The sequence below is a fragment of the Rhea americana genome, unplaced genomic scaffold, assembly GCF_003343005.1.
Source record: "Rhea americana isolate MKP2758 unplaced genomic scaffold, rheAme1 scaffold_38, whole genome shotgun sequence".
Lineage (NCBI taxonomy): Eukaryota > Metazoa > Chordata > Aves > Rheiformes > Rheidae > Rhea > Rhea americana.
Window position 1 is genome coordinate 3,474,792 of NW_028186512.1, and position 19,204 is coordinate 3,493,995.

Here is a 19,204-nt window from a genome sequence, read left to right on the forward strand (position 1 = left end):
TTTGCAGATTACTTATTCGCAGGGTTCTGGAATGGGACATGATGTTTGTTTAACAGCAGTGCTCTTCCACTGCAGAGAAATAGTCCCCCTAGTGTGCCTTTGTTGAAGGCAGGGTGATAGTTGCTGTGATTCATCAAAGTTTATCAGGTTATCATGTTAAAAAGTCATGAAACAGCATCTGTAGTATTTTGACAAGGTCAGTTGCAGGAAAATGAACAGGAAAATGAAAGGTTAAAGCCAGGAGACGTTGAAAACAGTGCATCGATTTCACTGTAAGTCTTTACACATAGTTACTTTTACTAATGCTTGAAGTTTTATGAACWGTAAAGCACTATTAAATATTAAAAGAAAGATCACTAAGATTTTCCCAGAAACATTTAGAAAAAGACAATCACTGAATTTTGTGCTTTATAMCAATATTAAATGTGCACAAATCCTAACATCCAAACCATCCTCACTTATATTTTGACAAATTATCATTTCATCTCTTTCAGTGGGGCTAGTGGAAAGAGTAAATGAGAAAGCAATTAGATGCATAGTTAATAAGCATGAACTCAAATTGTAATATGACTTCCAAGTGGGCTTCATTATAGCTGTTTTGTTTAAACCACTGATGTAGTTGTCTGATATTTTGACATTACATTTGTATTTTCAGATGTGCTGGAATATGCAGTGTTAGCCCAGAGTCCAGCATTAGTTYGTCCTGTAACTGCAGTAACAGCTAATTTTCTTGAAAATAGCTACCCAGAGATACACTTTGTGTGTAGCTTTCATGCTTGCCATGAATCATAGGTTAGGAAAAAGGAATGGATGTCATGAATACCAATAAATAATGAGAATGTAATAAAACCTTCCTTTTAGAACATTTAGAACTTTATTGTAATGTACAATTACAGGGCCAAACACTGTCTTAAAAATGMTTTATTGTGTTGTTAAATTTAAGAAAATGTAATTCAGCAAAGAAATACTTCACAATGACTTGTTTATATATATATATAATCTTTTTTTTAGGATGTTGTCTGATGGACTGCTCCTTRATGACCATGTATTTCTCTTTCTTCTCTCAAATCATTATTTGAACTACCCATTCAGTGTTTCATTCCTACCCGTTCAGTTTACARTTCTACTGGCACTTTGACCAATAATCTTAAGAAAGAGCTATATGTAGCTATACTTCTCCTTTAAAGTAAGTTAACAACTAGCAAAACTGAGAATATTAGTACAGTGAGTTTCCATGCATAACCAGCAATGTTCCATAGTTCACAATTGAAACATCCTGTGTTAGGGCAAACCAAAGCAATTAAGAACACTAATGAAATGCATAAACAGCACAATAATTAGGTTTGACTTTTAACATCTGCATAATTATTGCTGTATAACTCTCTAYATAACTGTCTATGTAGTGAAATTTGCGGGCACAACTACAGTAAGGTAAGGTAGGGCATAATTTCCTTAAATTAGGATTGAAAATTGCAGAAATTTCTATCAAAATTSAATGTTTCAACTAGTTTTCATACTGTGATTTTGCCTTGAAACTTTAAACAGCATAAGCATGGTCCATTTTGAAATTCTCCTGAAATACAGCTTGTGCTTGGAAGTACAGACTCACTAAGGTCATAGAGTGTTCTGGCAAACTCACATTGGAGCCATTGGATCACACTGCCGTTTGGCTTGATGGACTACTGTTACTGCACATAAGGACACAACCACCCTCTCCCCTCACTTTGTCCCTGTGGATTATTTCTGAACAAGTGTGCTATGATTCAGGAAGCTCAGAGAATAAAGATCCTCTGAGCTCAATTAATTGCACTATGGAGATCTTTCGTGTTTGTGTGCAAAGGTACTTTGAAGAAGAAAGGATTTTCATTCCTTACCAATGTATAAGTGACAGCCTAAAAGCCTGAAGAGGTTTCACTACAATGCTAAGACAATCTTGCTCTTATTTTGCAAATAGTCAGGATTTCTGAGGATTTGCCACCCTATTTTTCAGGTGAGGTTCCTTTACCGTAGATTGTCTATTTTTGTAATAGCCATAAACAATCAACTGCAATCAGCTGTTTTGCAGTTGATTGGATTGCTGATTTTTTTTCCATTTTTAAAAATAAATTTACAGTTGGTAGCTGTATGTAGCCAAGAAAACAATGTGCCCAACAAAGTAGCTAGAGAATGGAGCTGAGGTGGAATTCTTACTGACTATGATGCCAAAATCATTTCAGGCCTAGCCACTGCACAGTTGCCTGTGTTACTATTTATGAACTCTGTATAGTTGTTGTCCTCTGAAACAATATCCATTTTGTGATCAGATACTGTGGTGAAGTAGGTAGTACAAAACTACAACTGAAATGCACTTCAGCTGGCCAGGCAACACTGTGCCCTGGTATGTGACTACCACTCACAGTCATGGTGCTTTTGCCACCTTTCATCTAATTAACCATGTTATTTTTGGACTTTAGGCTACTCTGGCATTTTTTCATCTCAGTTGTTATCTTACTTACAAGAGCATGTGAAAGAAGCCTTGATCCCTCCATTGACTTTGTGTTCTTTTATGAGTGCATTCCAAACTGTTTTAAATGAGTTTTCCAATTTTTTGGAGTAGAATATTTATGTATTTTACCATATAAAGTAGGTCATGTGTAAATCCATCACCTTTGGTTTGTCTGCCAAGGCTTCTTGACAAAGGAAGCAGGAGCTGATAGAAGAGGAGATTAAATTCGTCTGGATTTGTTTTTAGAAATATGAATGATGCTAATTACTCATGAAAATAGCTTAGAAATGCTGGAATTGCATAATAAGACCACAGCTCTTGACTTTAATGTTATACTTTATAATCTGAAAAACTATACATTTATGTGTAGTTTCACATTGCAGTTATATTCTACAGTGGCTCTTGGTAATGATTCTTAATCTCATCCATGCCTTCTGTTATATTTTAAGGAAATTTGTATTTAATTATGACATAGGTTTAAAACCCTAATAAAAAATCATATTTTGCATGTCAAGCTATATCCCAAAACATGTTTAGGTATTTATACAACAATGAATCAGTGCAAAAAGATTCTTCTAAGCTTGAAAAAAACTATATGGACATCTGTTTTCATCTCAGGTATTTTCCCTTTGAGCTTAGAAATCTTCMTAGATAAATTTAATTCACAAAATTATTTTGGTCAGTTTGTGGATGACTTTATCTRCTATTACTTTCAGATTCTAGTTATTTAGATTATTTGGCAAAGATATTGAGGAAAGACTAACATAAAACAGACTTTTAAATGAGATAACTTCATGTTTGGAATTGTTCATTGATTGTTAATCCACCTTTTATCTTTTGGTATTCTTCCTCTTATGTGAATATAGGAAAATAAACGAAAGGGTGTACTGCAAAACACATACCAAAAAGGAACAGTTTTAATTTCTATGTTGCTGAAATATGTTGAGATTTCCTTCTTTGTAGAAAACTCTCCTTCCCACTAGAATGGAAATTCACTGGTAAATATTTGTTCTCTCCTTTTTGCCAAAGGATCGCTTGATTGCYGTATTCCATGCAAGGGAGTTTTCGTTTTCTTTTTAGACTAAGCAAGGAAGAAGGAGCAAGCAAGCTGGTTGGCCAACCATACAGAAACTTCCTCAGGTCTATTCTGCTCAAAAATAAATCAAGAGGATTTTCCCTCCTTAAGGATGAYGCCTTTGCATATATCCTGCTGGTGTGAAAGCAGGCAGGCTTTATGTATCGTGGGAAGCATTTTCCAAGTTCAGCACAATGGAAACTTAATACTTCGGACAAGCTTTATCTGGGAAGTCTGATATAATCCTGTAATAGAAATACAAATTACTATAGAAATGACCTTGTTTTCAGGAAAAATTCTAATTCGTGGTCATGGAAGAGGCCAATGTTTCATTCTCCACTGCTATGCATAGTCAAGAAAGCATATTAAGCAGCCAGACTCTTTAACTGAACATGATTTGTCCTCCAAAAACACAAGGAGGTTGTATTGAACTCCTCCCRGAAGAGAATCTATTATAAGATAGAGCACTGAGGGAGGAGTTAAAGGCTAAGAAACAGCGCATATGAAGACGTTGCAGGCTGATGCTTTCTGTTACAGCATGAAAAAGCAAGAACACCAGAGAATATGTTGTTTGGAGGTTGTTTTCATATAATAAAACAGTTGGAATAATTGAGCTTACAATGCAAGTGTAATGATATGTTCTGTCAGCTACAAAGCCTGCATTTTTTTTCTTTGTTGTAATCTCCATGGTTAAGCAGTTCCATGTAACTGATATTTTGAAAATAAAATACAGAAATAGAAAGATTAACTAGAAGTGTTTGAAGAAAAGAGGAAGGTATTTGAATGCCAGGCTGGGATAAAATCCGTTTAGCTGAAACTCCTGTCTCTCTATAGMAGATTAATCCAACATCTATGCTGCAGTACTCCAAGGAAATCATTTAATTAGAGAATTAAAGTCATTGAATGTCTTGGAATATTTTTGACACTGCAGTAGGAACATGCAGTGAAAATTAAATAAACTAGTCGGTTAAAGAAGGTGCTGGAGGAGAGATATCCCTCAAATGTTGTTCCCTCAAATGATGCTCCTCCTATTGGAGGAATCCCATGGGTTAGGGCCTTGGAAGGAAGGGAGGTCCAACAGAGCTGATTAATATTCAAGCATCATTTCCTTGAAGCTCAAGAGCAGTGCATCCCTATGAGTAAGAARTCCAGCAAAGGGAGCAGGAGACCTGCATGGATGARCAAGGAGCTCCTGGCAAAATTCAAACAGAAGAAGAAAGTACACAGAATGTGGAAAAAGGGACAGACCACTTGGGAGGAATGTAAGAACATTGTCTGAGTATGCTGGGATGCGATGAGGAAGGCTAAGCCCCATTTGGAATTAAACCTGGCAAGGGATGTCAAGGACAACAAGAAGGACAATACATCAGTAGCAAAACGAAGACTAGGGAAAACGTGGGCTCTCTGCTAAATGGGGCGGGGGCCCTGGTGATGAAGGATACAGAGAAGGCAGAATTACTGAATGCCTTCTTTGCTTCACTCTTTACTCCTAAGGCTGGCCCTCAGGAATCCCAGAGCCTGGAGACGAGAGAGAAAGTCTGGAGAAGGGAAGACTTTCCCTTGGTCGCGGAGGATCGAGTTAGAGATCTTTAGGCAAACCTGACACCCACAAATCCATGGGCCCTGATGGGATGCACCCCAGAGTGCTGAGGGAGCTGGTGGATGTTATTGCTAGGCCACTCTCCATCATCTTTGAAAGGTCCTGGAGAACTGSAGAGGTGCCTAAGGACTGGAAGAAAGCCAGTGTCACCCCAATCTTAAAAAAGGGCAAGAAGRAAGACCCACAAAACTACAGGCCAGTCAGCCTCACCTCCATCCCTGGAAAGGTGGTGGAACAGCTCAYCCTGGATGTCATCTCCAGACATATGGAGGAGAAGAAGGTGATCAGGAGTAGCCAGCATGAATTCACCAAGGGGAAATCCTGCTTGACCAATCTGATAGCCTTCTAGGATGGAATGACTGACTGGGTGGATGAGGGGTGAGCACTGGATGTTGCGTACCTTGATTTCTGCAAGGCTTTAGACAMTGTCTCTCATAACATCCTCCTAGATAAGCTCAGGAAGTGTGGGTTAGATGAGTGGACAGTGAGGTGAATTGAGAACTTGCTGARAGGCAGAACCGAGAGGGTTGCAATCAGCAGTGCAGACCAGTTGGAAGGCCTGTAGCTAACTGTGCCTAGGGGCTCAGTCCTGGGGCCAGTCTTATTCACCTTTTTCATCAATGACCTGGATGAGGGGACAGAGTGCCTCCTCAGCCAATTTTGCTGATGAGACCAAGCTCGGAGGAGTGGCTGATACACCTGAGGGCTGTGCTACCATTCAGGGAGACCTGGACAGGCTGGAGAGCTGGGCGGAGCTGAAGCTCCTGAGRTTCAACAAGGGCAAGTGCAGAGTGCTGCACCTAGGGAACAATAACCCCAGGCACCAGTAAAAGCTGGGGGCTGSCAATGCTCTTCCTAATGCACCCCAGGATACCATTGGCCTCCTTGGCTACAAGAGCACATTGCTGGCTCCTGGTTAACTTTTTGTCCACCAGAACTCCCAGGTCCTTCTCCGCAGACCTGCGTTCCAACAGGTCGATGGAGGCAATCCTGCCCCTCTCCTCAGCCCTGTTGAGGCCCCATCTCAAGTCCCGTGTCCAGTTCTGGGCTCCCCAGTACAAGAGAGACATGGAGCTACTGGATAGAGTCCAGTGGAGGGCTGTGAAGATGATCAGAGGGCTGGAGCATCTGCCCTAGGAGGAACAGCTGCGAGAGCTGGGCCTCTTCAGCCTGGGGAAGAGAATAYGGGGGGGGGGGGGAATCTTATCAATGTGTACAAATACTTTAAGGAGGGGTGTCAAGAGGATGGGACCGGGCTCTTTTCAGTTGTCCCGTGTGACAGGACARGAGGCAGTGGGCAGAAATTGAAGCACAGGAAGTTCCACCTGAAGGTGAGGGGGAATTTCTTCCCTGTGAGAGTGACGGAGCACTGGCACAGGTTGCCCAGAGAGGTTGTGGAGTCTCCTTCTCTGGAGATCTTCAAGGCCTGCCTGGATGCAACCCTGTCTAACATGCTGTAGGTGACCCTGTGTGAGCAGGGAGGTTGGACTAGATGATCTCCAGAGGTCCCTTCCAACCTCAACCATTCTGTGATTCTGTGAAATGAATGCACAAATGACTTCAAACATTGCATAAAGGGCCTGCTATCACAAGACAGAGAGAGCAGCAAGAAGGAGCCTTTCTAACATATTCTCAGACTGGAAGGTCACACTTCAGGCCCACACTCTTATTGTCTGGGTCCTGGTACTACGCATTAAATTAGTGCCTCTGTGAAATATCTTCTCTGCAGAARTAAGAATGCCTCTTTTAGAAATGCTTAGTCCTTTAGGTAGTTTCTCTTCAGACTGCCACATTTACATCTCTTATCTCACTGGAAGAGTAAGAAATGTAAGCCTCTCACAACGTTAACGCTTTCTACTTGAGTATTGACAGAGGCAGTTTCAGGGGTAATCCTAGCAGTTGCCTACAGCCTCTGCCATAGGGGAGCCCTGTTATATTAAACCAGCTAGCAATGCAGGTCATCTAGGCTGAGATCCATCTCATGTAAATGTAGTCATCTACAGTGTAGTTRTTTGCGTGTGAGCTAGTCATCTACACTTCACTTATAGCCAGTGACGAGATATAGGTGACTAGGACATGTTTCRTCTCTTCTTAAGACAAATGTCTAAACTGGTAAGACGAATTGTGTCCTTGAAGTGCTTGTTTATCTCTRTTGCCTAGAAGAGGATTCTAGACAGCTAGCTCAAAGGTGGACAGCTATACTTGTGACATGTTAAATTAAGTAAAATGAAACCTACCCCTTAGCATGTGAGTGAGAAAAGCGATCATATTCTCCGAAGTAAGTRCCGGTCCTTATTTGAGATATATTTTTAGTATCTGTTGAGTTTTTGAGAATTTTGAAAATTTCAGTCTTTATTGGTAGCAGCGATAGGAAATCTAATGAATTTACAAATTAGATGAAAAGATCTGAGAGCAATAGTCAAACACTTGGCCCTGGAGCAATGACAGTCCTGCCCAGACAGAACAAACATGAGAGAGAGATCCTTTTTGTAGCTGCTTATGAAAACTTCAGTACTTTGTCTTGAGACTTCCAGAGCCTAAACCTAAGGTGATTTAGATGTGTTTCTACTGTTAAAATTATTATTTTGGAAATCTCTRTCATAGTATCTAAGATCTATAGAACATTTAAAAGCCCCCAAAGTTTGGAAAGGGGCTCTCCCAGAGGCCAAAGGAAGGTGTACTTCTCTCTCTACCTTTCCAAACGGAGGAATATAGAATTTTCCTTTGCAGGCTTTTCATTATTTTATTTCATTTTAAGAGTTTCCACACTGGATTCAGGCGTCATTAGAAAAATCTTTTTCTCTCTCATAGGTTTGAACTGTTTCAGGCTCAGTCTGATCTTTTCTGGCAAGAATTATCTTGTCATGAAAGGATGGTAGTGGAGCAAAGCAGATATTGTCAGCTAAGTGAGTGGAACATAACATTTTGCCCRAGTTTATATTACAGCTTCCAAATGTTTCTGTACTCCTCAAAACAGAAAGGAAAAATCACGTTAAAACTGACAGGTTATAGAAGGTGGAGTGCCACTGGCCGGGAGGGTGTGTTGGGGGAATGGCTAGCCCAGAGGCTACAGTGTGTCAGGGACAAATTAAAAGAATGTAAGAGAAACAGTTCCACTAGAGAACAGCAGAGTCACAACTGTTTTTTTGTGGTGTCTCAGGCCGAGTCTAGAAAAAGGAGAGGGAAGGACGATTATATCAGTGAAAGAGAACGTCACGAAAAAAGGTTTTATCTGCTSAGCATCTCACAGTTCTAAAAGATCTTGGATACACTGATCTAATTTTACAGGTAATATTAATGATCAGGGTCACAATTCAGAGAGGCTATTCCATTTCTCTTACATTATTTCCAGTAGTTCTGGAGAACAGAGTTCTCTGTAATCAAAAAATGTGATGAGAATTTGAGGGATAGTAGAGAGAAAGAATTCAAGACAGGCATGGATGCATTTTTGTTGGCGGTGCAAAGTTCAGATTATATCTGAAAAGCTCAGTAAAATTCACTGAGGTAAAATCTTTTTCCTTTTCCCCCTCACCCCGAAATGGTCTTTAGCCTTTTCACAGTGGCACTAGTGTTGAAAGGCTTTGTCCCTTCTGCAGCTCCTCAGGAGCCCAACAGAAATGCCACATTCTCCTTGCTTTTTTCCAGACACAAACATATTTTCTGATTAAAAAAAAATCAAAGAAAGAGAAAGATATCTCTAAATTACAGGTGGATATAATATAATGTTCCACTTGTAGTTAAAAACAAAAGTTTAAATTTCCTAACAATCCCCCAACATTTTCTCATATCTTTAGCCATATACCTGCTGCTGTTTCCTTGAGAGAAACAAAATACTAGTTCACTAATTAGGACTTCACCTTGTCCACAAAGTCTAGGCCATCCAGCATGGTAAGAAATTAAATTTTTGTCACACAACTCCAATATTGAGTATTGATAGTATGAGTCACAATGAGCATTCACTAGCAAGCCACAGTTTGCACAAAGTATGGATTAAACTGTTCACAGAAAACTTATGATGGGTGAAAGAGCTGCATTTGACCCTAAAATAAATCCTTTCCATTTATTGATYCATCTGCCTCTACTGGAGATGATTACCTTCTATTTTAAAAGATTTAATTTAACCATTTGGGGTGGAATTTTTATGCTTATCGGAAAGCTCTTCATATTTACTGTGGGCTTTCACATATAGTTCTTTGTGGTTTTTAGACTCTTAAGTCCTTAGTAAAGGRTTTACTATTTCAGGAACTGAAATTTTTATAGATTTATTTCAWAGTATAGCTATTACGGCATAATTTTGAACTAGTTGCTTCATTTGCTAAGTGCTGAAATCTGTTCCAGAACAATAACTGTTCCAGACAGTCAGTCACAGACATTCCTGTCATTCGTTATCTGTTACACAAATRCTATAGGAAAAAGGCTGAGATTCATTCTATGGCCGTTGCTGTAGGCCTCAGATAACATTAAGCTGTTATGTCTCATGCACTGAATATTTCACCAAGTGTCCCAATATTTTATTTCCTGAGAAAATACAACTTTTAGGRTTTGAATGTTAAAAAAGCAATTAAAATGGAATTTTGTTAGGTGGAGAATAATGGCTTTCTAAAGGGTAATGCCAGCTAGTATTCTCTTAAATGACTTTAATGTTAACTTTTTCTAATGCTTCCTCTTCCCATTGTTTTTAACTGCTGGAAACTTTCTTCTGAATATTTCTGCTCCTCTAGAAGCTGGATGTGTTGACAGCATYTCCTTTGAATATGGAAGAAATCAGTGATCCAAACAGAATCCTCAAGAAAAATAGAATGAAAGGTACAAACACAGAAATCTGTGGTAGCCTGTCATTAACTCACTTCCTCAGAGTGTGGGAACACTGAGTTTTGATCTCTGCTTATCTGACACTGAGTAGAGCTTGAATCTGCCTCTGCTTTCCAGGTGAGTACCCTAACTACTAGCTATTTTTTCTGGGTATTTTTAGTCTTTCTTATTCTCTTATTTTATTCAGAAGTTCTATTTTAGGATTAAGAAATCAATGTAATATGAATTAATATTTTATGAGGAAAAATATGTCTTGGAGAACTATCTGATGAACTACATCTTAATGATGAGGTCCTACCTGTGCAATACAGGAAATTGGGCTCCTGTGACAACATTAAAACGATGCGAATCAGCAACTCAAAACTTCCCTGCAGATAATTAGTGTTTTTAACCAGACTTGCAGCAAACAAAACACTTYCTGTGCCAGTTTCTACATTGCTGTTTTAGATGACCAGTAAATAAGAGCAGATAAAGTGTCCAGAAATCAAAATACTTCTTTGGTTTAAATACAACATATTTCCTGTAGTATGCTGCTACTGAACACTTTAAGAAACTGCCATCTTGGGAAAGGTAGAAATGCTTCGTTTTGACCCACAGAAGGGAATGGTTCAACCACAACCTCACATGCAGTATGTAGTATTGCACACTACACAGTGGGTAGCGTCACAGTGAAATCAACAGGCAGTGTATCTTTTGTCTTGCATAGCTGTCTTTTTTTTTCTCTTCAGAGAGTGCAGTGCTGAAGAGAATCTCATTATTTTATTATGCTTGTTGCTTCTTAATATTTCTAGTGTGTTAATTTCTAAAGGTGATTTTTCTGTATAGAGACAGCACAAAGCTTTTCAATAGTGTAGGCAAACTTSAATTTTGCCTTTCCACAGTTAAGGACAGAAATAAATTACCCTGCTTTCTTCCTCAGGAGTGGCAACATTCGGTATAGCAGTAAAGGCAGAATGGGATCACAGAATATGGATAGAGATTGGGAAGGCTTCAGTGAGAAGTTCCAGGAGGTTGGGAAGCATTAAAACCTACTGTGGACAGGTTGGAACACTCTCTCTCTGCTTTGGATAAGTCCCTTTCCAATCTCTCACTGAGGGGCTGAGGTGCCAGGTAGAGATTGCAGTGCATGCAGTGTTGGCAACAGTGCATGACAGGGTGCGCCCAAGCCTATTAGAAGGCCATGCTTTGCCAAGGGAGTGAAATGAATGTAGCACCTAAAGTCACCTAAACTCTCTGTTGCAGCCTCAAAAGGATGTCATGAGCTGCAGGAAAAAAGCAGGAGCATGGAGGGATCAAGCAGGTAGGACTAGCCACTAACTGAAAGAAAGAGTGGGGTTTAAGCTAGACATACAGAATTGAAGGCAGATGACTCATCTACTGCTATCCTATTTTTCGAGGCAACTGCTTGTGTCTGAAGCCAGCTCTATCTCTGTAAGGTGTTTTGCCCCTCATATTTCACCCTGTTGTATAAACATTGTGTGTGAGCCTTTCTCTGAGAATAACATGATTGTTCAAATATAACACCTGAAGGTCTAGATGTAGTATATGCAGTACTAGTCATATAGCAGGAAGATCTGAGTTTACAACACTAATTCTGTCCTAGTCCTCGGCCTTCCATGTACAGCAAAGTAAAAATAATAAAGCGTTGTAATAAAAAAGGCAGGATATCAGATATATTCGTTTTAATAGCATGAGAATGTAAGAACCACAGGAGAATCCTGGAAGCTTTTAGATAGCTACAGACTTTGAGAGAATCCTTCGTTTTCTGGGTGGGGAGGTGAGCCGACAACTTTTGCTCCACAGTACCAAGACTCTTCCATAAAACAAGCTGTTCAGGTATGCCTTTCCCAGTATTCACAATGTTTTCTCTCTGTGCACAGTGGGACAAAGTGCAATGTGGGAGCCAAGTGGCATTCAATAGTATATTTTCTCTCTTCCTCAGACACTTACTTGTGAACTTGCTATAGAAAAATAAATTAATCCAATTTGAAAAGTTCCCAACACACCTAATTAAGCAAATCCAGAGATAGTAATAATGATAATAAGCTAGAGTCTAATTAGTTACATTCATTTATAGAGTTGAAGATAAAGGCCTATCTGGGATCTAACAACAGGTTAAAATTGAAATCCCCTCATATGATAAGGTCAGGAGAAATATCATAACTTCAGCTGTGTTTTATGACCTTGATCAGTTTTATGTCCGTCAGTGATGACACATCTCYGTTACCATGGTTCTCCATGGCATCTCCAATCAGGCTCTTTGCAGCAAAAATGCAAAATTAGGCCCCCCACATTTAATTCAATAAACGTTTCACTTGCAAGAATAAATTGTACTGTTCTGAGTATACAGATAGTATCTTTCAGTGTAACACAGTATCTTGATCCAACATAGCACATGGTACTCTCCCCTTTGAAAATACTGTAGTTTCCACTATGTAGCTGATATTTTCTTATGAATGTGTAGTTACAGGCTCCCATAAAACTTGTTTGTGAAACATGTACTGTTCCTGACTAGTAATGTCAGAGTTGTTGCAATGGCTTATTTCCATTGGTTGCAACATACTGTAATCTTAATAAGAACATAGCRACTTAAATATCTGATAAAAATAGACAGACTCAAAATATGAATGAAAGAAACCAGCTTAGGTTCAATAGTATTGATATTAATGGGCAACAATAATTTTGCTTTATTCCATAGCAATCTAGATAAACAATTCACAAAACCACATTGCTGGCAAGTAAGGAAGATGCATCTACTGTAACGCTGGGGAATAGCATTATTAGTCAAGCAAAGACAAGAGTAAAAGAAGTATTTTGATAAAGGAGGAAGTAAACAGAGATATCGACTAAAGGAGAGTGTAGTGTATCCCCCATGTTTTTTTTCTTAGATTTTAAATTCTTTGGAGCAGAGATTGTCTTTCTACCCTGAGTTCAGATCTGAGTTCGGGCATTAAAGCCAGTTCTATTCCTCCCAAGGGGACAGAAGGGAGGTTAGATAAAGAGCTGAAGGACTGTACTGGCTGCACCTCCTGGCAAATGCAGAATTGGAGGACAGTAATGGAGACTCTTCTACTCCAACCCTTTCTGACTGACRGCAGAAACTCAGAATGACAGCAGTGTTCATTGTGATATTACAGAGATCTGATAGAGACAAAATACTGTGTCTGTTTTGTCTCCAGATCAGCCTCCTGTTGAAAGCAACTGCCAGGTTTTCACATGCCTGCTTTCATATTGCTTATGTTTGTCCARCTCAGTAAAATCTTGGTTCTTGTTGCTACAATTATACAAACACTAGTCAGTAACAGTGTGGCCTCTGATTTTGAAATGCTTAGAATAGTCTTTTTCCCCCCAAAAAACTCAGCCAATGTGTAAAAAATAAGAGCTGGTGGTGTGCATGGGCTCTGCATACCCATTCATTGACTTTAAGAATGTGGTTGAGTTGTGTATTTGACTTTTCAAAACCTAATTAAAGATTCACTGCAGTATATAGTGCTCCTTCACACTTATCTGGATGAGTAGATGTCTACTGGTATAAGCTGAATGGCTTTTGGGAGCACACAGTGTGTCTTGCAGGATTAGGGCGCTGAAAATGTGCATAATAAACAGCATGCACACAGGTCTGTTAGTTACAGTGGCAGTTGTTAACATGTGCCAGCTTGGTATTTGTTTGCATATGCAACTGAAAGAGATATGCTTGCAAGTATTCCTATTTATTTACACAACACACTGTGAAAAGCCCAAAACTAAGGGAACATTATGATTATGTAGTTCAAAGACTAAATAGATGGTGTGCAACTATAAATCTCCCTTACATGACCATATATCTCTACTCCTGTTTCCTTGCCAAATTCACAGTAAAAAAAAATTATCCTAGAAGCTGCTGAAGTGAGTAGGAATTAAAGTGATTTTGCACTACACTACACTGTGTGAAGAAAGTGTGTGACATGTTCTTCAAAGTTGCTTAAAAACAGAAGTGTAGATTTAAATAAGAGACTATCTCATGGTGCAAAGCTAGTATTTGATCTTAACAAGCTGTAAATCAGCATTTAAAAATAGGATTTCCTAAGTTTCTCTGAGGGAAAACAGCAAAATGAGAAACATGCTGTCTTTGCATTTTTCTAGTCAAAATGCCAAGACAGCACCGGAGATAGGGAAGTGAAATTGCTAGGGGCGGATGGATTATGCATTAAAAATATTTAAAAATGCAGTCAAAGTGTCTCAAAGTGTCTCAAAGTCCATTTAGATTCCTAGTTGCTGCTTGGTCTACCTGAGTTCTGAGTATTTAGACAGAATTTCTGAGGATAACACGGGCCTCATACTAGTGCTTTTCATGGGGATGTATTTCATCCTGGTTSCATAACTGTGGGCAGCTGCAATCCATAATAAATGTAGTATATGGCAGTTGTTAAACAAACATTTCTCATTTACTGCAATGTAACTGGCATGTAAAAGGTAGAAAACACAATAACTGTGAAGCAGCTAATAACCATATTCATTCATTGTATGTATTTTTTCTATGTGAAATGAAGCTGTTTTTTACTTCAAGGCAGCATATATATGCTGACAGGAACTCAGTTCAAACATGATATGTCATTGGTAAGAGCCTGTAGATGTAAACATAGACTCAGACCAAGTTATGATCTAACTTTTTGGAATTTGTGACCTTTAGCTCCAGAAACATGGACATGCTAAGATAAGAAGAGCAGCTCTACTAGCTTATCCATAGGTAGGGAACTGATAAACACTTAAGTAGTCTGACATTCCATCCTGCAGGATGAGGGCATATGCATACATATGGTATAATTACAGTGCAACTTCTAATGACTTCAAAAATTCTAATGTGAATTTTCACACATCATCAGCAGCAAAAGCAACCTTACAGATCAGGAAGGCTCATATGTCATGGGAATCAGTAAAACAACTTTTAGCAAAACAGAATGATTTAGAATGTCAGCAACTTTCTGAATGATAAAGACAATGTCACTATGATTTATAGGTCATCACAGTTGTAGGGAACACCACTGAAGTATGTGCGCGAGTATATCAATAACAATATTACTGTAACCTTCTAATGCATTACAGAAGGAGCTCCACCTCACATAATCTCTTGTCCTTAAAAGCATTTTCAGTATCCACAGATATAATGAGCTTAGAAGACTGAAATAATCAATACTCTCTGTTTTTCTSGTACACTGAAACAATTAATAAAGGTTTGCAAAGTCTTTGTGGGCATATCGTTACAGACATCAAGAGCTGCTCCTGCTGATGAGGCAGTGCAACTTGTGGGAGGGGAGGTATACATCCTTGCAATGAGGTTTCCTCAGTGGTGGTAGTATACTGATACTACAGAAGTGTGCATGATGCCAAATGATACTGAAATGATTAAGTACTAGTCTTTGTCACTGCTACCATTTGCTCTAGCACACAGAAGAGTCAACGGCCCAACAATTTCCATTTTCCATGATCTACTGTGAGCCTTCTTGTTCATTAGAACATGCAATAGTGTAGTGCAGAGTGATGCACTGGATAGGYCTGGGGTGATGCTGCATAGATGAAGCAGGCTGATTGGGAGACCAAGGTGTTGGGATATACCAGAAAATGTACCTTCCTTAAATGTAGATACAGCCACAGAGAGCTGTATCCATGAAATGGACACATTTCACTCTGCTAAGAGGGAACTGTTCTTTTTTCTCRTTCAAGTCAGTATCTGTTTTTATGTGAAAGTGATCAGAATCAGGCTTTTTTAAAATAGCAAAATCTAACCTAATATGAATTTTCCAATGATAATGACTTCACAAAATTAATGAATAAGTACCTCTGTACCATTTTGGACAACTGCCAGTATTAAGAAATCTGCTTTTTTTTTCAGACAAAAGACCATATACTAGAAAAGGAAAGGTCAAAGGCAATTATTTTGTCTAAATGATCATAAATAACTATTTCTTTTGACAAGCACTATAACAATTTTTGGCATGGGCCCCTAAATTGAATGAAAACTTAGCTTGAATAGACTTCTCATTGTATGTGTTTAGTGTAATTTTCTATCCTGAATTTTTATTTTAAACCGGTATTGGAAAGAACAAATAATGCTGTCTTGTTTCTTCCTGAAATGTGCTGGGCAGTATTTCAAGGCTTTCCAGTTCTTCTTCAATTATAGTCTAGGGACTGTATTATAAGAGCTTATTGCTTCAAGAGGGAGGGGCTTTTTTAGGCCCCTCTGACAAGGGCATTACTGCTTAGTCCTATGATGTAATGTAATTAGCAAGTGTTCCTGGTGGAAGATAGAGAGTATCCCAGACTGTCTGTACTAGAAACCTTACTAGCAGCCATACATTTAGGAATTTCATTAATGATACGTATTTTAAACCCACAATTAAAGAAGCAACAATCCCTTCCAAAACCTTCTATGAACCTTACCTAACATTCCTCTGCTACTCATGTTATTCACTTCTCTTATTTCAATAATTGCATAGTAGTAAGCTCTGTGAATCTGAGCCTTTTTAGGCTTATTCTCCTCACATAAATTTACTGAAATACAATGGACTCTCTCTCCATTTAACTTGGAGAAAAAGAAAAGATCAGTCTGCTCCCAAGCATTTGTACTGTCTTGATCTGTTTCATATCACAGTACATTGCTTTCACGAAGACCTATAGATTTGTACCCATGTCTCTGATTAGAAAAGCGTGTCTGCTCTTGGTCGGGTCTTTTYCTGTTCTGTGCATCCCTAAGCTTTTGAAACCCTGGTCTTGTCTCCCAGCAATGCATGATAGTACAGACTCATTTCCTATGATTGTGTTACTCATTATCTGAACTTCAGTTAGGAAGCGAGGAACTGTTCTGTTTCATTTTTCAYGTACAAAGCTTATAACTCTTATATGCAGGCATGGGTAAAAATTATTTATCCTTATTTTGTGAGTAGAGCAGCTGATTTTCAGACAGTGTTTGTTCGGAGTTGTTTTGCACTTTGTGAATGAAACTGATGAAGGCTAAAGAGTTTTCACAGTGCTTTCAAGGTAGTATTTAACAAGTTGGGAACTGTAGGAGCTTCTGGATGGAAAGGCTAACTTGAAGCCCAGTGCATTTATCAGCATTGTCTCAGGCCTACTCCATGCATCACTCTGCACTACATTACTGCATGTTCTAATGAACAAAAAGGCTTATCGCAGATCATGGAAAAATGGAAAATGTTGGACCCTTGACCCTTCTGTGTGCTACAGCAAGTAATAGCAGTGACAAACAGTTACGTTGCAAAGCAAATCTCAGCAGAAAATCCTTTAGTRGTAGTAATATTTTAGTCAAACAATCTGAGATAATGCAGAATGATTATAAAACAGTGTCTGCCACTGTTTTCCCAAACTTTCCCCGCTTCCCTAGTCAACAGTTTGTATTAAAATGCTTTGCTGTAAGAAGTCATGGGGAAAAGATGATACTAAGTGACCTGTGCGTTAGACAAAACCTAGAGCAGTAGCTTAAAATAATGTGTCACACATGATGGCTGCTTGGGGTATGATGAAGGTTTTGATTGATGTTTCTTGATAAAAAGAAAWAGAGACAGTATACATTCTGCAGTAGAAACAGTTGACAAGGACCAAACTACTTTGTCATTTGCTCTCTCCCCTTCCTTCTTTTCACCAGCCAAATTCCCTGTGAAAAGAGCTAGGTGGAATGCAAGGGAATGCAACTCAAATTAAAAATGAAGCCATCAGCCAGCAAGTAAATTTCAGCCTTTTTTTCTATCTAGAAATGTGGGTGGTCTACAGGTTTTAAGTAAATTGAGWTCCATCACAGTGACAGATTTTCTAGGACTATTTAACCCTAACCAGATGTACTTAATAATGAAATTAATAGTAACAATACCAATAAATAGAAACTTGTTCACACATACGCCCGTCAAATTATATAAAGCAAACCAAAACTTCACAGGACAGAACAAAACCAGGGAAGAATAAAAAGCAGATGCGAATGTAGTTAATGGAGAAAGTAATTTTTTTTTTTGATATTAGGAGGCAGCCTTGACAAAATTTTGATCAAACATATCTGTACTTTCCATAGAAACCAAAACTGGAGTGTGAACCTTGAGGCAATGTATTTATAAAAAAAACCCCACATTTTCCTTAGGTAATTCTTAGGTAAATATGCTTTGCAGTTGCTTCTATGCTTGTAATTTTACTGCCTGTAAAAAATGTTTGTAATAAGTTATTTGATAGTTTTGATTTACTTTAAGGAAAGATTACCTCATGCCATAGGCTTCTGACTAGGTCTGAATTGACATGTGTGGGGAAGGAATGACTTTCTGGGACAAGATTACTCTCTATTTCTTTCTCTGCATATGCAAGTCTGGCTGATTCCAGTAATTATTGTGGAGCTGAAAAACAGTGTTTGTTGGCTAATCTCATACTTTACACAGCCCTTACTTTCAGAGATGTGTGAACATGAGAATATTTCGGATTCCCATCTTCTGTTTTTCCCTCAAAAGGCTTGTGATTTCCTGGTTGTAGAGAAAGACTTAGAGTGATGCATTCTAAAGCCTATATGGATCCACAGTTTATCATTCAGTTGATCTCATKATGCTGGTATACTTCAAGTTAGCAAAACCATTTTCCCACCCATTTCTTTGCTTCCCCCACCCCTTTTTTTTTCTTCATTTGCAAGGCAGTAGTATAGAAAGGAGGAAGGGAGTAAGGCACAGACTGGAATTTTGTTTTACTTCTGTGTGAGCTGTGAAAGAAGAAGGGCTGGTTACTTAGACTCCTTCCTCATCATTACCTTGACACACATAAGGGCTAGGTTTAGTCTGGCTCGTAAGGCAGAACTAATGGTAGTAGCAGTTTASTAGAAAATGTAATGAAATGAGATTTTTAAAGTTGACAGTAACTTTTTCAGAATTAATAAAACAATGTACTTTAATTCATGCAACAGCATGAACTAGAATCTCTCTCTTCCTCAAAAATACAAAAAATTAATAGGAAGCAACTTCCCGTCAGCCAGAGTAAAAGATACTTTCTGCCATCAGTCCTCAGTTTCAGGCACCAGTACATTCCGATCCTACTTCTTTTTTGGCCCACTTTACATGGTCTGTTTCTTGCTTGAGTTAATCTAATGGCTGGATTACATTTCTGTTTTTAAATCTGAGAGCAAAATGACAAAAGAGAAATCCAAGATGTAATTGAGCAAATCGTGRCGCAGAGGTAAAATCTTGTTTTCCAAAATGTAGGGCCAAATGTGAAGTCA

At 38.7% G+C, this 19,204-nt stretch overlaps 1 protein-coding gene across 1 annotated transcript in view; it reads left to right on the top strand.

Moving 5' to 3' along the window:
• Nucleotides 1-19,204, top strand: part of INPP4B (inositol polyphosphate-4-phosphatase type II B) — a 467,312-nt gene that overhangs the window by 1,427 nt on the left and 446,681 nt on the right. The window contains exons 2-3 of the mRNA XM_085313208.1: nucleotides 8,321-8,448; nucleotides 9,882-10,089. The gene's annotated coding sequence lies outside the window, so the exon portion shown is untranslated. The remainder of the gene's footprint in view (nucleotides 1-8,320; nucleotides 8,449-9,881; nucleotides 10,090-19,204) is intronic.